Genomic DNA, 20315 nt, shown 5'->3' with positions numbered 1-20315 from the left:
GCTTACATTCACTCCTATTTTTAGTAAGTGGTCACTTCTATCTAACGAGTTTGTTTCTGTTGGGGGAACTCTGATGGTAAAACATGTTAGTAGACTCCTGATTCACTGGGTCATGCTGGCCCAGAGAACTTCTGACATCTTGCCTATTCATCTACCCCCAGCCTGAGGTCTATTTCATGAAATAAACAATTGTCCACACGATCAGCCTCCCTTTTAAATGTTTTACTATGAACATTATAAAAGTGTAAGTTCTCTTCAGCAAAGTTGTACCAGTGTTGCCAACCGTCCGCAGATTTACGGGCACCCCGTAAAAACAGGGCATTTTTCCAGTGCCGTAAATGTCCGTGGAAGACAAACGGTGCCAGTAAAAACGCTGCGACAGGCTCCGATGAGAACTGCGCGTGCGCAGCGCCAACTCCGGAGTCCGGAAATCCCCGAGACAATCCGATCATGAGCCCGCCCGGCTCGCGCCAGCTGATGATGTCATACCGCAAGTCACCTAAAATGCCAGGAGCCGAGCGGGAAGACAGAGTGGACATAGATAGTGTGCAATTGAGGCGGAGGCAACAGCACCACGAGAGATGGACAGCGCAGGGCGCTGCGAACCTGGCCGGGCCAACCCCCTGAATGGACATGTAAGGCCCCCTGACCAGTACCACTGACCAGCATTGAGCACCCTGCCCTGGCTGCAGCCCCCTGGTTAGTGAGTGGCATGCAGCAGCTGTGCATGCATAGTTACAAGCCAACTTGTTTTGAACTGAGTCCCACCACTGGACCCTGTCCCCTGGCCTGGCTGCAACATCCATCCATTTATTGCGACTGGCTGCCACAGACAGGCACAGGCAGCAGTTTCCAGACAAAAATAGCAGTGGTGAGATTGTACAAAATCATTGTATGCAATCTCTGTCTGCTGTCTCTCTGATATCTCCTGTATCCTGTCTGCATGACCATCTCCTGTCCGCATGACCATCTCCTGTATCCTGTCCACATGACCATCTTCTGTATCCTGTCCGCATGACCATCTCCTGTATCCTGTCCACATGACCATCTTCTGTATCCTGTCCGCATGACCATCTTCTGTATCCTGTCCGCATGACCATCTTCTGTATCCTGTCCACATGACCATCTTCTGTATCCTGTCCGCATGACCATCTTCTGTATCCTGTCCACATGACCATCTTCTGTATCCTGTCCGCATGACCATCTCCTGTATCATGTCTGCAGTCTCTGACCATCTCCTGTACCATGTCTGCAATCTCTGACCATCTCATGTTTTATCATGTCTGCAATCTCTGAGGGGGAGCCTGGAGAGGAGTCAAGAGTGGAAGCGCCACCAGATTGGGGATCACGAGAGAAGTCAGATGTGTGTGGACTGTGTAGCGGAGACTATCGGATAAAACCAGAGCTGCCAAGCTGGAGTTGCCTGACTGAGCCCTGTATGGTGCACCTGAGAGGAGGTCAGTCTGAGGAGGGGTCACTGATGTAAGGGGGGGAGTGAACCCAATAATGTAAGGGGGCACTGAAATAAAGGTTAACCCTTATATCAGTAACCCCACCTTACCCTAGTGTATTCACTCTGCGGAAGGTAATCTCTGGTCACCAGAGTCCCCCCCATTAGAGTTCCAAATGTTCCCCTTTACATCAGAGTCTGCAGGATTTCCACTTATAGTGCAAGGGAGAACTCTGCGAACCTTGATGTAAAGGACATTGCTGCGGACCCTGATGTAAGTGGGAACTCTGATGTAAACGGAAGCGCAGAGCCCCCCCTCCCCCTCCTTACATCAGTGTTCCCCCTTAGATCAGTGTTCCCCCTTAGATCATGATCTGTGGCATCATCCTTTACATCAAGGTTCGCAGGATTCTCCCTTGCACTGTAATGGCGAACTCTGTGCTGGCTGTGTTATATTAACCTGACCTTCATGTAAATAGAGAAATTTGTTTTTTGACTTTTGTTTAACTTTGCTAATAGCACTAGCTACATGTTTATAGTTTAAATATTAAAAGTTGCACAGTTTAGCACCAAAAACAGACATTTTAGGTACTTTTTTGAAGTGCTAGTAAAAAATTGGTGTTGTTTGTAATTTTTACGCATCTTGCCAGTAAATTTCACTTGGGGTAGTTGGTAACACTGAGTTGTACATGTCCTCCTTCTACCCATAAATCAACTGCATTACTGTTCATTACAACTTCAAGTTTAACAAGGGGGTGCCAGCCAGCTCTTACACCTTGTAGTTGTAGGCTTCAGAAAGCTACATAATGGTTCATGCAGCTCACAACTTCCCATCCACCTTCTAACACCAATTCACCTGACCCCAACAATTACAAAGGAAAAGACTCAGGCTATATACTCAGGGGTGGGGCTTCCCTAAATGGGATACTAACCCCTGCTTACACTACCCCCCAGCTTAACAATGGCACATACCCATGCCATGAGTACCATAACTAAAGAAGATTGGTGGCAACACTATATAAAAATGGCACTGAGCAAACTCCTTTTTTGGCACTATCCATAGACCCATATTCACCATTGTTCCCCAACTCAGGGGAATCGATATGTGGGGCTTAACCCCATCCTCAGAGGCATGTTTGCAGCCTGTTCACACAGTCCAACAGTATGTTGCGCTCTCTGGCCACTGTACACTCTCCACTTCAACTCCACCTCCCAGCAAGGACCCAAACAGCAAGACCAACACATCCTCAAGCAGTAACATACCCCATCCTGCCAACCACATCAAGTGTTAGCAGCTTCCTGATTCACCGCCAACAATGGTCATGCTGGCCCATGGCACCTCCAATTGTCCTCCTGCAACAGGAACCAGATGGGGTACCAGACACAGTGGTTTTGGTAGAACTCCACCATTTTGACTACTTGTGTACTCCCGGCCTCTGGCCCACTTCATGAAATAAGCAATTGTCCACAAGATCAGCCTTTTTAAATGTTTTACTACAAATGTAAACAGAGTGCAAGGTTCTCTTTGTACCCGTAAATCAACTGCATCACTAGCGATTACAAATTCAAGTTTAATAAGGGGATGCCAGCTAGCTCTTCTATCTTTGCTCTGTTGTAGGTTTCTCTGAATTGGGTTCTCCTCTCTCCCTTTCTGCAATGCCCGCCCAAAGGGTTTATATTTCAGTTCTAGTCAGCAACCCACATGATGGCTCACTGCAGGCTACCACCCATCAACCTAATATCAACTAACCCGCCCCCAACAATTATATGGGAAAAGGTAGCCCAGCCTACTTTACATACCCAGGGGCGGGGCTTCCTTGTAGAGAATACTAACCCCTGCTTACACACGTTTGTACCAATATTTTATTTATTTATTCATTTATTACACTATTTTTGGACAGTATGGCTTTTGAATTGCACTGAGCACTGTTTTATAAGTTCTACACATCTCAATTTTATGATATTTTCACAGCTGCTAGCATGATAAGTTGAAACCTTTTTTTATTATCTCACAGTGCAGATTTGTAGTTTTAATTATTACATTAGGAAAGTCTATGCTCCCTAAAGAGCTGACATTCTAATATACTTCCTACGCTTGGCCTAACAGCAATTTTGTGAGTAGAAACCTTTCTTTTCACAGGATAAACAAACAAACTCAATGCAGAAGGTTCTGTGCCTTGATCATGCTGGCATCAGATGGATTGAGGTTCAATCTTCTAAAGTCTATAGTTATTTCTAAAATAATGATACAAGACTAGAAATTACTTCATGATATGACACACTTTTTGACAATCTAATGGTGTTGGATATAAATAATCAGAAGCAACATGCCTGGTAGAGCAATAATCCTAGACAATAAGGAAATGGAGAGATATTTTAGGAAGATGATGTTCATGGAGCAGCAGTGGTGGAGTTGCATAGTAGGGGTGTAGTACCCTCTAACTAGGTGCTAGTGTACATAGTTGTTAGTGTAGGAAAATGTAGTCGGGCTGAGAGAAAGGCCTGGGTTTAATCTGGGTCAGGGCTGAGTGACACAGGGAGGCTGAATGACTCAGCAAGCAGCACCTCTTGTAACTCCCCCTACTCTCTGGAACCTTGGAGAAGCTTCCAGAAGTAGAGAGTGGAGTCTAGGAGGAGCTGCTTGGAGTATTGATGAGGGACCCAGCAAATCCCCAGCAAAGTGGGCCGGCAGAGGCAGTCGGGTGGAAGATGGAGATGGAGTGCTGAGGAGGCTGTCGGTGGCCCTTGAGGGTGCCCCCTAGTCTGGGGGGGGTGACTTGGAGCCTGGGGCTTGGGTGCTGGAGGGACCCTCTACAACACACAGAGGAATCCTTTCCTGGATGCATGGCAGCAAGTGTGAAGACAGCGGGAGAGTGTCAGCATGTCCAGGAGATCTCCTGAGGAGTCAGCCAGGTGGGCTGGTGAGTGAGCAGTTGGGGAGTACTGTGGTGTCAGTCTGGGAGGACTGTGGAGAAGTAGCCAGGAGGGCTAGTGAAAGGGGCAGCTACAGCCAGGCAGGCTAGCAGTGCCTGAAGAGGTGGTGTTGAGATCAGTAACCACAGGGTTGTAAGCTGGACACTGGCCTTTGCTACACAACCAAAGGGGCCCGGGGTCCCTGCCTGTAAAAGGCGTTTTCTTTGATCTGGCTAAGTGCTTCCCCAGATTCACTAAAAGTGTGTCCCAGCTGAGTCTATTTTTTTTTCTTTTTTTTTGCAAGCGAGTGCTGGAGGAAGAAGAGGAGTGTATATAGAGACTGTATATAGCTGTGCAGCACCCTGGAGTTTAGGCATTGATGCTCCTCACAAATTTACTTGCCAGGAGTAGTTATCTTGGTTGATTGCTAGAGATTCATCGATTTCTCCCTAAGTTTGGCCTTGTTGCATTTTTCTCTTCTACCACTAGGTGGCCAGGGACTTGGTGGCACTAGATATGAGAAGGGCAACCCAAGGTCAGGTGATGGATATATGGGGTATGTCAGCCAATGGGCAGGGGTTTTCTTGAATCCCTTGGCCTGCTGGGAGAACCTATGTATTTGGGTGGAGTCAGGTGATTGGGGTTCTGTGCCACCTGGATGGCTGTCTGGGTGGACGTGTGTCTTATTGCCTAGGCTGCTAGGCTGGAGATTGGGCCTTTCCTGGGCACACCTGGCTGCTATGCTGTCTGAGGGCCTATCCAGAAGCAAGAGAGCAGCGCAGGGTTGAAATTGCGGCTTATAGTCCAACCAAAAGTGACACTTCTGTCGGCCAGAGAACCTGTCAGTGGTCGGAGGTAGAGGGGAAGCTGTCGACAGGAAGGGACTCTCTGCCTTATTACCAGGGACCACAGTGAGTAAGTGCCGGAGCAGAATTCTCACCAACTGGGGGCGGTGAAGAATCGGGAAACTTCAGTGGGAATCAAGCCAGGGACCCAGCCAGCGAGGTGATGCTTGCAGAGCAGCCTTGTGTGTCAAGCTGGGGGACCGAGCAGGCAAGAGTGGGCAAAGCTTGAGTGGTATCTAGAGTGCCAAGCTAGTGACCCAGCAGAGAAGCGGTGGTGATGCTTCAGGAAGATACCACCGTGAAGATTGAAGGAGCTCAGGGGATTCAGTGATAGTGAATCAGTGGGTCTAGTGAGAGACCGGGAGCTCAGTGCATTGGAGAACTACAAGAAGCAATTGTAGTGAAAGTGAAGGAATTGTTAAGTCTTGTGTTTGTTTGGAACTGTAAAAGACTGTTGCCATAGGAGACAGCATTCCTGCACATGCAGATGTGGCGTCTTGCTGAATGCCTTTCCCTGCATGGCTGTCCTCCTATTGAAGTCTCAGAGTCTGCCAATTCATCTTACAACTATCTAAGGGTGTCCTGGCCCTAACCCTCTTTCCCAAAAAATACAGAAAGGATTGTTAAAAGAAATACTGTAAAACCTCTTTTATATCCAAGAAGTGTCTGGCGCCCAATAACTTTAACCATCTTACCCCTATTATGCCTCACAACCCACCACATACAGAAAGATCCATCCCTGGCCCTAGAGGTTCTCATCAGACCAAAGGAGGCCTGGGACCTTGCTACAGCTGTATATAGGAAGAGAAATAGGGACGCAAGTAAGAGATGTGAAGAGGAAGAATGCTAAGCATTGTAGAGTGGAAGGATCCTAAGGTGTAGGAGAATGGTAAAATTTAAATAGCAACAGGATGGTATAACTTGTGGAATTGGAGAAGGGTAGGAGTTGTTGAATAGTTAGATGCTAAGATTTGCAGAGCTGGGGAAATGGTAAGAGTTGCAGGGCGGGGAAATTGATTGTATACTATAGAAGTATAGTGGTTTAGTGGTATTTGGAGGGTGCTAATAGTGAACGGTGATATTGTAGATTGGGAGTTGTAGAGTGGAATATTGACAGTGATAGAGTGGGAGGATCATAGTTGTGAAGCTATGTGATGATGAATGTTGTAGAACAATTTGAGAATTATAGAGTTGTGCAATGCGATAATGGCAGTTGTGAGGAGTTATGCCATGTACACAAGGTCGGACTTTGTTCGGACATTCCGACAACAAAATTCTAGGATTTTTTCCGACGGATGTTGGCTCAAACTTGTCTTGCATACACACGGTCACACAAAGTTGTTGGAAAATCCGATCGTTTTGAACGCGGTGACGTAAAACACGTATGTCAGGACTATAAACGGGGCAGTGGCCAATAGCTTTCATCTCTTTATTTATTCTGAGCATGCGTGGCACTTTGTCCGTCGGATTTGTGTACACATGATTGGAATTTCCGACAACGGATTTTGTTGTCGGAAAATTTTATATCCTGCTCTCAAACTTTGTGTGTCGGAAAATCCGATGGAAAATGTGTGATGGAGCCTACACACGGTCGGAATTTCCGACAACAAGGTCCTATAACACATTTTCCGTCGGAAAATCTGACCGTGTGTACGGGGCATTAGAGTTGTATACAGGATAAAAGTCATCCAGTGGGATTGTGGGAATTGTAGGTCAGGATGATTAGTTCCATAGAGAGGGAAGGTTAGAGATGTAGGACAGGATGAAGAGAGATATACATTGTGATTTGTAGGGTGGGATAATGAGAGTCAAAGAAACTGCAAGTATGGTGCAAGTTGTGGTCAAGATTTATGGGAGCTATAAAGAATATTGAGAGTTGTAGAATAGGAAAAAGACAATCACTTATTGGGATGGGGAGAGGCAGGGTGTTGAAAGCCACAGATCAGAATGTTTCAGGAGTTGTAGGGCAGAACAGTTAGAACCACAGAGCTAATGATGAGAGTTGTAGGGCAGGAGGATAAGGACCATAGAGAGGTATGCTGGTTAGTGGGATGATGAGAGTTCTAGAGCCGGATGCAGAAAACCATAGAGCAAGACGGTAAAAATTGTGTAGCAGAATAATGAGAGCCAAAGAGTGTGATGGTGAGAGTTGATGGACTTGGATGATTGGAGCCATAGAGCAGCATAGTGGGAGAGGGATAATGAGCTTTATAGGCCAAGAACAGGCCAGGTTTTATTTTACAGGATGATGAGAGTGGAGAGTGTGAGAATAGTAAGAGATGTAGAGCAATATACTGACAGCTTCTCAACTGGCAGACAGGCAGGGGGATGAAATGTTTAGTTTTATAGAGGGAACATGATGACAGTTATGCAGTAGGAGGGGGAGATTTATAGCTTTGAAAGATTATGAGACCTCTGGACAGGACTTTAGGAGCTGTACCACTTGCACTTTAACTGAACTGGGACCTAACACGATATTTCTGTGCATTCTATTGTGTCCATCTTTCTGTCATCTGATCCTTCTGTCCACCGCGATGCTCTCATTAAAAGTAGGCAGTGTTGACAGGCACAATTGCAGGTGGATAGATGTCCCCCCAAACACATATCCCATCCCTCCAATAACTCTCCCAGTGACTAGTCTCTCATTTACTGCCTTTCCTTCCCAATAATAACTCTCTCATTAGCTGCCGGCAGCCGTTAATTATGCAAATGAGGCTGTTTTGCACGGGGGCGACGTTTCATTTTAACTCTGATTACAGCACCTGGGGTCTCGAGGAGTGGGCGGCTCGGTGTCTATTAACATGGAAATAATTTGCTAATTTATATTAAAAGCTCAACGATCGCCAATCCCAAGGCATTTGCCATGTTCTGACATTAAAAATAACTTAAAGCTGAGTAACATGAAAGAGGGGACGAGCTCATTGATCTGACGAGCGTTAATTGATGTCTTTCTCCTAATGACAACCACCCAGCCAAATCGCACAGGCACTACTCACCTGGAAGTTATCTTGATGGTCCACTGACCTCAGTAAAAATGTATTTGCATTATTTTTGCCTGATCAGTCTCAAAAAGTGTGCTCTTATCTATTATTAAGCTGACTGAATTTAAGGCCTCTTCCCAAATAGAAGATAATGTGCAGTGCGAAAGTGAACAAAAAGTTGAAAGGGCAACAAAATGAAAAAGTTTTATTTATTTAAAGTTTGACCGCACTCGTAACTTTTCATTTTTTTAGTTGCTAACTCATTAGCAGTTGGAACAGTCATAAGCAGATCAATTTGTATTTGCTCCGCCGACAGCCCAGTTAATCCTGACCTGTATTCTACTTTGACGTTTGTTTGTAATTTACTGGTAATAAACAGATCCTTAGGACCCCTTAGCAACCTACATCCATATTCCACACTTTGCAAAGGAAAACAGGTCCTTTGCTTACCCATGCTTTAGATAAACATGTTGCACTAGGGTTAGCATATGAAATTAATAATGCAGCACATGGCCTTATGGGTACAGAAATGACACTTTGTGCTCTTAATTGTCAGAAACCATGAAATCAGACTGAGACAGAAGTACAGTTAAATCACACTTGTTTAATAAAAAAGGAAAAAGAACAAACTTAGTCAAAACATAGCCAAAGTTCAGTAACCGGAACGGATAGTCAGCCAAGCCAGAAGTCAGGGATCAATGTAGTGGAACAGCAAGCAGGATCCGGAGCCAGAAGGGATGTCAGCAAAGCAAATCTTGAACAGGATCGCAGGAGTTTCTGTGATGTGACCAAGGTGAAGGCAGAGCTCCTCTGGACTGGATGGCTTAAGTAGGCAAGACTGACGAGCAGGATATCAACAGCTGAGTAACTGTGGAGAGAGAAAGGAGCTGGCAATTAGCCGACAGCTGAGCAGCCAGTTCAGAGAAGGAAGGGCTGAGCCCAACCCTGACATTAATTGAGACAAGTACACACCATAGAGGGATATGCTTTGTTCATATTTCATGTTTGAAGTTTACAACCACTTTAAATTCCTTGCTTGCTCATCTTCTGCTTGAGATACTTCTGGGTGCTGAGGTTTTTGGCCTTTTGATTGGCTGGCAGGGGGTGACATCATTTCATGCATGCGCAGGAAAGTCAGTCGTTCTGACACAGTCAGAGTATTTTGGGAATGCACGCTGATCTGCACATGCATGGCTCAGTGTACATTCAATAGAAGACTGCGAGCAGGCAAGTAAGTGTGTCTTAGTGCAGAAGAGAGAATATTTCTCTTCTGCAACACACAGTGCATCCGGAAAGTATTCACAACGCTTCACTTTTCCACATTTTATGTTACAGCCTTATTCAAAAATTGATTCAATTTATTATTTCCCTCAACAGCCTACAAACAATACCCCATAATGACATGTGAAAAAAGTTTGTTTGAAGTCTTTGCAAATTTATTAAAAATAAAAAAAAGGAAAAAATCACATGTACATAAGTGTTCACAGCCTTTGTTCAATACTTTGTTAAAGCACCTTTGGCACCAATTACAGCATTAAAAGGGTTGTAAACCCTTGTGTTTTTTCACCTTAATGCATCCTATGCATTAAGCTGAAAAAACACCTGGCATTGACCGGCCCCCCAGCCCCCCCCCCTGTCTTACTTACCTGAGCCCTGCAATTTCACACGCCGAAGACGCGCTCTTCCTCTGCCCGGGGTTCTCGGCTCTTGATTGGATAGATTGATAGCAGCACAGCCATTGGCTTCTGTTGCTGGCAATCAAATTCAATGACGCGGGCACCGGGGGGGCAGGGCCGAGTCCGGCATTCGTGTCTATGCACGCAAATGCTGGACTCTGGCGCGTGCCCGCAAGTAACCCCCCCGGGGAAGCGCTTCTCCTAGGGGGTTTACAGATGCGAGAAGGAGTCGTGAGAGCCACCAAGGGACCCCAGAAGAAGATGATTGGGGCCACTCTGTGCAAAACAAGCTGCACAGTGGAGGTAAGTATGATATGTTTGTTATTTTAACCACTTGACGACCGCCTCACGCCGATGTACGTCGGCAAGGTGGCACGGACAGGCAAAATCACGTACATGTACGTGATTTGCCTTCCGCGGGTGGGGGGTCCGATCGGTCCCCCCCCCGGTGCCCGAGGCGGTCGCCATTTGTTCCCGGGCGATGAGAGGTGAGGGGGCGGCCATCCATTGTTGGCCACCCCCTCCCGATCGCTCCCGGCGAATGAAAATGCTTCCTTTCCCTCTGTAATGTAAACAGAGGGAAAGGAAGTGATGTCATCTCTCCTCGAGTCGGTCTTTTTGATCCGACGCAGAGGAGAGAAGACATCCAAGTAAGTGCACCAACACTACACTTACAGTAGAACACGCAGGCACACATTTCACCCCCCTGTCACCCCCCGATCACCCCCCGATCACCCCCCTGTACCCCCTGTCACTCTGTCACCAATAGCAGTTTTTTTTTTTTTTGCATTGGTGTCAGTTTGTGTCAGTTAGAAGTGTTAGGGCAGTTAGGTTAGCCCCCTTTAGGTCTAGGGTACCCCCCCTTAGGTCCAGGGTACCCCCCTAACCCCCCCTAATAAAAGTTAACCCCTTGATTACCCCCCGTCACCAGTGTCGCTAAGCGATCGTTTTTCTGATCGCTGTATTAGTGACACAGGTGACGCTAGTTAGGGAGGTAAGTATATAGGTTCGCTGTCAGTGTTTTATAGCGACAGGGACCCCCATATACTACCTGCTAAAGGTTTTAACCCCCTGATTGCCCCCTAGTTAACCCTTTCACCAGCGATCACCGTATAACTGTTACGGGTGACGCTGGTTAGCTAGTTTGTTTTTTGTAGTTTATTACAGTTTATTACAGTTTATTATAGTTTTAGGGCACCCGCCGTTTATTACCCTATAAAGGTTTAACCCCCTAATTGCCCGGCGGTGATAGAAGTTAAGTTTTTAGGATCAGATAAGGTCTGCGTCGCCCCAGGCAGCGTCAGGTTAGCGCCAGTACCGCTAAAACCCACGCACGCAGCATACACCTCCCTTAGTGCTATAGTATCTGAACGGATCGATATCTGATCCGATCAGATCTATACTCCCCAGCAGTTTAGGGTTCCCTGAAACGCAGTGTTAGCGGGATCAGCCCAGATACCTGCTAGCACCTGCGTTTTGCTCCTCGGCCCAGCCCTGCCCAGCCCACCCAAGTGCAGTATCGATCGATAACTGACACTTACAAAACACTAAGCACACATAACTGCAGCGTTCGCAGAGTCAGGCCTGATCCCTGCGATCGCTAACAGTTTTTTGGTAGCGTTTTTATACAGTCGCCAACAGTCAGGAGCTTTTTTGCCTGTGAGTCTCACTAGTGTACCCCTAAATTTAGAGGCCAAAATGGCAAATCGAAGGTACACTAGTGAAGAGGCCTACACGTTTCTGAGTATGACAGATAGTGAAGAGGAAGTCACTCATCTGTCAAGTTCAGGCTCAGAATACGAACCTGTAGAGGACAGCGGCTCCATGACAGATAGCTCTGACGACAGAGTTGTGGTCCCTGCTAGAGTCAGGCGTACCAGACCCCATTCTTCTTCTTCTGTCCTTGAAGTGCAAGAACCGCAGGGCTCTCGTATGGAGCAGAGAAGTACTAGCGCCGCTATTCCTTCTGGTGAACTGGCAAGCACCAGCGGCCTAGTACACCCTGGTCGTACATCCAGCACTGCAGTATCACGTGGTGACGTGGCGAGTCCCATAAGTGCAGTTCAAGCTGGCGAGGTGGCAAGCACTAGTAGTGTCCCGCTGCCACCAAGAAGACAAAGACAGGCCCGTCGTGCCCATAGTGCCCTTCCTGCTGCATTGGCCAATCCGAATTGGGAACCTTCCACTTCTGCAGCACCCGTACTTCCCCCTTTCACTGGCCAACCCGGAATTCAGGTGGAAACAGTTGACTTTACGCCACTGGATTTTTATTCACTGTTTTTCACCGAAGATCTCTATAGATCTATTGTGGACCAAAGCAATTTATACGCTGGTCAACACATCGCCGCTAATCCCCAGTCCTCCCTTGCCAGAGATTGGAGACCAATTACGGTCTCCGAATTTAAGACCTTTCTGGGCCTTTCCCTCCTCATGGGGTTGAATAAAAAGAGTAAGTTGCGGTCATATTGGTCCACTGACCCAATTTACCATTCACCCTTGTTCTCTGCTTCCATGGCCAGGGCACGATACGAGCAGATTTTGCGGTTCATGCACTTCAACGACAATGAACTCTGTCGTCCTCGTGGAGACCCTGCATACGATCGGCTCTACAAAATTCGGCCCCTCGTAAACCACTTCAACCAACGTTTTGCAGACTTGTTTACCCCCCATCAAGTTGTCTGCGTTGATGAGTCCCTGATTAAGTTTTCTGGCCGCTTGTCATTCAAACAGTACCTTCCCAGCAAGCGTGCCAGATACGGGGTCAAGATGTATAAGCTCTGTGACAGGGCCACAGGCTATACATGTAGATTTATGGTTTACGAGGGCAAAGATAGTCACGTAGAGCCGATCAACTGCCCTGACTACATAGGAAGCGCTGGCAAGATAGTGTGGGACTTGGTGTCACCCTTATTCGGAAAGGGGTACCACTTGTACGTGGACAATTATTATACGAGCGTGCCACTTTTTAGTCACTTGTTTGATCAGCAGATTGGAGCATGTGGCACCGTGCGACCTAATCGCCGGGGCTTTCCCCAGCGGCTTGTAGATTCCCGTCTTAGGCTGGGGGAGAGAGCCTGCTTGAAGTATAATAATTTGCTCGCTATGAAGTGGAGGGATAAGAAGAATGTTTTCGTTCTCACCTCCCTTCATGCAGACACGACGACCCAAATTTCTACGGCGACTGGTGTTGTGGAGAAACCCCTCTGTGTCCACGAATACAACCTTAATATGGGAGGGGTGGACCTCAACGACCAGTTGTTGGCGCCGTACTTAGTTGCCCGTAAGGCCAGACGCTGGTACAAAAAAGTGTCTGTATACTTATTTCAATTGGCTTTGCTGAATGCTCATGTGCTATACAGAGCTTCAGGACAGACTGGATCCTTCCTTAAATTCCAGGAAGAGATCGTCAGAGCCCTTCTGTTTCCAGACGGTGCTCTACCTCACCTTCCCCAACCAAATGCAGTAAGCCGGCTGCATGAGCGGCATTTTCTTTATGCCATCCCGAGTACCCCTACCCAACGAGCCCCCCAAAAAAGATGTCGTGTCTGTAGCAAGCGCGGATTTAGGCGTGACACCCGGTCTTATTGTCCCTCCTGTCCTGGCAATCCTGGTCTTTGCATGGGTGAATGCTTTGAACGCTACCATACATTAGTTGAGTATTAGCATAGGGTTCAGCACTGCACAGACTAGGCACACTAACACAGGGTCTCCCAAGATGCCATTGCATTTTGAGAGACCCAAACCTGGAACAAGTTACAAAAGTTAAAAGTTACTAAAAAAAAGTGTAAAAAAAAAATTAAAAAAAAATTTAAAAAAATAAAAACAAAAAAAAATATAAAATAAAAAAACCAAAAATAGTTGTTGTTTTATTGTTCTCTCTCTCTCTATTCTCTCTCTATTGTTCTTCTCTTTTTTACTCTATTCTATTCTGCAATGTTTTATTGTTATTATGTTTTACCATGTTTCCTTTTCAGATTTTTCATACTTTACCGTTTACTTTGTTTTGTTGGTAACCATTTTATTGTTTTCAGGTACACCATTCAGTTGCAGCGCGGATTTATTTATCTTGACAGCAACAGCGTTTGCTCCCACGATATCTAAAGCCGTGACTCCAGCGCTGTCGGAGGTGATTTCACCACCACAGTTACATACTTCAGCATATATGCCGAAGCGTGGGGGCAGCAGTGGGTGGAGGAGCAATTTGCTCCTGCCTTTTGCGGGAGGATGCCCCCATGCTTCGGCATATATATATATTTTAGGCACAGGTTGCGTTAAATGTTTTATTTTTTACTATGGTTTTTTTTTGTATTTGCTTTGCAGGTATGGTAAGTCTTACTGTTATACTGTAATGTTACTTTGTTTTATTGTTAACCATCATTTGCTTAGCAGGTACGCCATTCAGTTGCAGCGCGGATTTATTTATCTTGACAGCAACAGCGTTTGCTCCCACGATATATAAAGCCGTGACTCCAGCGCTGTCGGAGGTGATTTCACCACCACAGTTACATACTTCAGCATATATGCCGAAGCGTGGGGGCAGCAGTGGGTGGAGGAGCAATTTGCTCCTGCCTTTTGCGGGAGGATGCCCCCATGCTTCGGCATATATATATTTTAGGCACAGGTTGCGTTAAATGTTTTATTTTTTACTATGTTTTTTTTTTGTATTTGCTTTGCAGGTATGGTAAGTCTTACTGTTATACTGTAATGTTACTTTGTTTTATTGTTAACCATCATTTGCTTAGCAGGTACGCCATTCAGTTGCAGCGCGGATTTATTTATCTTGACAGCAACAGCGTTTGCTCCCACGATATATAAAGCCGTGACTCCAGCGCTGTCGGAGGTGATTTCACCACCACAGTTACATACTTCAGCATATATGCCGAAGCGTGGGGGCAGCAGTGGGTGGAGGAGCAATTTGCTCCTGCCTTTTGCGGGAGGATGCCCCCATGCTTCGGCATATATAAATGGTGCATGTATGCCCATCATTAGAAGTGGGTGGATGAAGGGAGGTATTCTAATGGTGGGCATACCCACCGATCAATATCTTTTTTTCGTTCAGCCCACAGGCTGCATGAAAAAAAAGTTTACAATATATGCCTAACAAGGACCAGCAACGTACTGGTATGTTGCTGGACTTTGAGTGGTTATACCAGAATGATGCCTGCAGGTTTAGGTATCATCTTGGTATCATTCTTTTCAGCCAGCGGTCGGCTTTCATGTAAAAGCAATCCTAGTGGCTAATTAGCCTCTAGACTGCTTTTGCAAGCAGTGGGAGGGAATGCCCCCCCCTCCCCCACCGTCTTCCATGTTTTTCTCTGGCTTTCCTGTCCCAACAGGGAACCTGAAAATGCAGCCGGTCATTCAGCCAGCTGACCATAGAGCTGATCAGAGACCAGAATGGCTCCAAACATCTCTATGGCCTAAGAAACCGGAAGCTACGAGCATTTTATGACTTAGATTTCGCCGAATGTAAACAGCGCCATTGGGAAATTGGGAAAGCATTTTATCACACCGATCTTGGTGTGATCAGATGCTTTGAGGGCAGAGGAGAGATCTAGGGTCTAATAGAGCCCAATTTTTTAAAAAAAGAGTACCTGTCACTACCTATTGCTATCATAGGGGATATTTACATTCCCTGAGATAACAATAAAATTAATTTTAAAAAAATAAAAATGAAAGGAACAGTTTAAAAATAAGATAAAAAAGCAAAAAAATAATAAAGAAAAAAAAAAAAAAAAAAAAAAGCACCCCTGTCCCCCCCTGCTCTCGCGCAAAGGCGAACGCAAGCGTCGGTCTGGCGTCAAATGTAAACAGCAATTGCACCATGCATGTGAGGTATCACCGCGAAGGACAGAACAAGGGCAGTAATTTTAGCAGTAGACCTCCTCTGTAAATCTAAAGTGGTAACCTGTAAAGGCTTTTAAAGGCTTTTAAAAATGTATTTATTTTGTCGCCGCTGCGCGTTTGTGCGCAATTTTAAAGCATGTCATGTTTGGTATCCATGTACTCGGCCTAAGATCATCTTTTTTATTTCATCAAACATTTGGGCAATATAGTGTGTTTTAGTGCATTAAAATTTAAAAAAGTGTGTTTTTTCCCCAAAAAATGCGTTTGAAAAATCGCTGCGCAAATACTGTGTGAAAGAAAAATATGAAACACCCACCATTTTAATCTGTAGGGCATTTGCTTTAAAAAAAATATATAATGTTTGGGGGTTCAAAGTAATTTTCTTGCAAAAAAAAATTATTGTTTCATGTAATCAAAAAGTGTCAGAAAGGGCTTTGTCTTCAAGTGGTTAGAAGAGTGGGTGATGTGTGACATAAGCTTCTAAATGTTGTGCATAAATTGCCAGGACAGTTCAAACCCCCCCCAAATGACCCCATTTTGGAAAGTAGACACCCCAAGCTATTTGCTGAGAGGCATGTCGAGTCCATGGAATATTTTATATTGTGACACAAGCTGCGGGAAAGAGACAAATATTTTTTTTTTTTTTTTTTTTTTTGCACAAAGATGTCACTAAATGATATATTGCTCAAACATGCCATGGGAATATGTGAAATTACACCCCAAAATACATTCTGTTGCTTCTCCTGAGTATGGGGATACCACATGTGTGGGACTTTTTGGGAGCCTAGCCGCGCACGGGACCCCGAAAAACAAGCCCCGCCTTCAGGCTTTCTAAGGGCGTAAATTTTTGATTTCACTCTTCACTGCCTAGCACAGTTTCGGAGGCCATGGAATGCCCAGATAGCACAACCCCCCCCCAAATGACCCCATTTTGGAAAATAGACACCCCAAGCTATTTGCTGAGAGGTATAGTGAGTATTTTGCAGACCTCACTTTTTGTCACAAACTTTCGAAAATTGAAAAAAGAAAAAAAAAATACATTTTTTTTGTCTTTCTTCATTTTCAAAAACAAATGAGAGCTGCAAAATACTCACCATGCCTCTCAGCAAATAGCTTGGGGTGTCTACTTTCCAAAATGGGGTCATTTGGGGGGGTTTTGTGCCATCTTGGCATTTTATGGCCTTCAAAACTGTTATAGGAAGTGAGGAGTGAAATCAAAAATTTATGCCCTTAGAAATCCTGAAGGCGGTGCTTGGTTTTCGGGGCCACGTACGCGGCTAGGCTCCCAAAAAGTCCCACACATGTGGTATCCCCATACTCAGGAGAAGCAGCAGAATGTATTTTGGGGTGTAATTCCACATATGCCCATGGCATGTTTGAGCAATATATCATTTAGTGACAACTTTGTGCAAAAAAAAAAAAAAAAAAAAAAAAAGTGTTACTTTCCCGCAACTTGTGTCAAAATATAAAATATTCCATGGACTCAACATGCCTCTCAGCAAATAGTTTGGGGTGTCTACTTTCCAAAATGGGGTCATTTGGGGGGGGTTTGTGCCATCTTGGCATTTTATGGCCTTCAAAACTGTGATAGGTAGTGAGGAGTCAAATCACAACATTACGCCCTTAGAAATCCTGAAGGCGGTGCTTGGTTTTCGGGGCCCCGTATGCGGCTAGGCTCCCAAAAAGTCCCACACATGTGGTATCCCCATACTCAGGAGAAGCAGCTAAATGTATTTTGGGGTGCAATTCCACATATGCCCATGGCCTGTGTGAGAAATATATCATTTAGTGACAACTTTGTGCAAAAAAAAAAAAAATTGTCACTTTCCCGCAACTTGTGTCAAAAAATAAAATATTCCATGGACTCAACATGCCTCTCAGCAATTACCTTGGGGTGTCTACTTTCCAAAATGGGGTCATTTGGGGGGGTTTTGTGCCATCTTGGCATTTTATGGCCTTCAAAACTGTGATAGGAAGTGAGGAGTGAAATCAAAAATTTATGCCCTTAGAAATCCTGAAGGCGGTGCTTGGTTTTCGGGGCCCCGTAGGCGGATAGGCTCCCAAAAAGTCCTAAACATGTGGTATCCCCATACTCAGGAGAAGCAGCAGAATGTATTTTGGGGTGTAATTCCACATATGCCCATGGCATGTTTGAGCAATATATCATTTAGTGACAACTTTGTGCAAAAAAAAAAAAAAAAAAAAAAAAAGTGTTACTTTCCCGCAACTTGTGTCAAAATATAAAATATTCCATGGACTCAACATGCCTCTCAGCAAATAGTTTGGGGTGTCTACTTTCCAAAATGGGGTCATTTGGGGGGGTTTTGTGCCATCTTGGCATTTTATGGCCTTCAAAACTGTGATAGGTAGTGAGGAGTCAAATCACAACATTACGCCCTTAGAAATCCTGAAGGCGGTGCTTGGTTTTCGGGGCCCCGTATGCGGCTAGGCTCCCAAAAAGTCCCACACATGTGGTATCCCCATACTCAGGAGAAGCAGCTAAATGTATTTTGGGGTGCAATTCCACATATGCCCATGTCCTGTGTGAGAAATATATCATTTAGTGACAACTTTGTGCAAAAAAAAAAAAAATTGTCACTTTCCCGCAACTTGTGTCAAAAAAGAAAGTATTCCATGGACTCAACATGCCTCTCAGCAAATAGCTTGGGGTGTCTACTTTCCAAAATGGGGTCATTTGGGGGGGTTTTGTGCCATCTGGGCATTTTATGGCCTTCAAAACTGTGATAGGTAGTGAGGAATGAAATCAAAAATTTATGCCCTTAGAAATCCTGAAGGCGGTGATTGGTTTTCGGGGCCCCGTACGCGGCTAGGCTCCCAAAAAGTCCCACACATGTGGTATCCCCATACTCAGGAGAAGCAGCTGAATGTATTTTGGGGTGCAATTCCACATAGGCCCATGGCCTGTGTGAGCAATATATCATTTAGTGACAACTTTTTGTAAATATTTTTTTTTTTTTTTTTTTTTTGTCATTATTCAATCACTTGGGACAAAAAAAATAAATATTCAATGGGTTCAACATGCCTCTCAGCAATTTCCTTGGGGTGTCTACTTTCCAAAATGGGGTCATTTGGGGGGGTTTTGTACTGCCCTGCCATTTTAGCACCTCATGAAATGACATAGGCAGTCATAAACTAAAAGCTGTGTAAATTCCAGAAAATGTACCCTAGTTTGTAGACGCTATAACTTTTGCACAAACCAATGAATATACGCTTATTAACTTTTTTTTTACCAAAGACATGTGGCCGAATAAATTTTGGCCTAAATGTATGACTAAAATTGAGTTTATTGGATTTTTTTTATAACAAAAAGTAGAAAATATCATTTTTTTTCAAAATTTTCGGTCTTTTTCCGTTTATAGCGCAAAAAATAAAAACGGCAGAGGTGATCAAATGCCATCAAAAGAAAGCTCTATTTGTGGGAAGAAAAGGACGCAAATTTCGTTTGGGTACAGCATTGCATGACCGCGCAATTAAAAGTTAAAGTGATGCAGTGCCAAATTGGAAAAAGACCTCTGGTCCTTAGGCAGCATAATGGTCCGGGGCTCAAGTGGTTAAAAAAATTAAAAAACGAGCACTTACAATCACTTTAAGTCTTTTTGATGCTACAAACTGGGCACACCTATTTTTGGTCAGTTTATCCCATTCTTCTTTGCAGGACCTCTCAAGCTCCATCAGGTTGGATGGGGAGCATCGGTACACAGCCAATTTCAGATCTCTCCAGAGATGTTTAATCAAGTTCAGGTCTGGGTTCTGGCTGGGCCACTCAGGGACATTCACAGAGCTGTCCCCTAGCCACTCCTTTGTTATCCTGGCTGTGTGCTTAGGGTTGGTGTCCTGTTGGAAGATGAACCTTCACCCTAGTCTGAGGTTCAGAACGCTCTGGAGCAGGTTTTCATCAAGAATGTCTCTTTACATTGCCGCATTCATCTTTCCCTCGATCTTGACTATTCTCCCCGTTCCTGCCTCTGAAAAACATCCCCAAAGCAAGATGCTGCCACCACCATGCTTCACTGTAGGGATGGTATTGGCCAGGTGAGGAGTGGTGCCTGTTTCCTCCAGACATGATGTAATGCTTGCAATTCAGGCCAAAGAGTTCAATCTTTGTTTTATCAGACCAGAGAATTTTGTTTCTCATGGCCTGAGAATCCTTCAGATGACTTTTGGCAAACTCCAGGCAGGCTGTCATGTGCCTTTTACTGAGGAGTGGCTTCCATCTGTCCACTCTACCATTGGTGGAGTGCTGCAAAGATGATTGTTCTTCTGGAAGGTTATCCTCTCCCCACAGAGAAATGCTGGAGCTCTGTCAGAGTGACCATCAGGTTCTTGGTCACCTCCCTGACTAAGGCCCTTTTCCCCTGATCACTCAGTTTAGCCAGACGGCCCACTGTAGGAAGAGTCCTGGTGGTCCTAAATTTTTTCCATTTACGGATGATGGAGGCCACTGTGCTCATTGGGACCTTCAATGTTGCAGAAATCTTTCTGTACCCTTCCCCAGATTTGTGCCTCAATACAATCCTGTCTTGAAGGTCTACAGACAATTCTTTGGACTTGGCTTGGTTTGTGCTCTCACATGCACTGTTAA

General features: G+C 45.1%; 1 long non-coding RNA gene across 1 annotated transcript in view; it reads left to right on the top strand.

The window, feature by feature from the left end:
• The first annotated feature begins 449 nt into the window (after positions 1–449).
• Positions 450–20315, top strand: part of LOC141107277 (uncharacterized) — an 85458-nt gene continuing 65592 nt past the window's right edge. Inside the window, exon 1 of the long non-coding RNA XR_012235854.1 lies at positions 450–1457. This is a non-coding gene — a long non-coding RNA (uncharacterized lncRNA). The remainder of the gene's footprint in view (positions 1458–20315) is intronic.

The sequence above is a fragment of the Aquarana catesbeiana genome, linkage group LG09 (assembly GCF_042186555.1).
Source record: "Aquarana catesbeiana isolate 2022-GZ linkage group LG09, ASM4218655v1, whole genome shotgun sequence".
Classification (NCBI taxonomy): Eukaryota; Metazoa; Chordata; class Amphibia; order Anura; family Ranidae; genus Aquarana; species Aquarana catesbeiana.
This window is presented reverse-complemented; position numbering and strand designations above follow the sequence as displayed.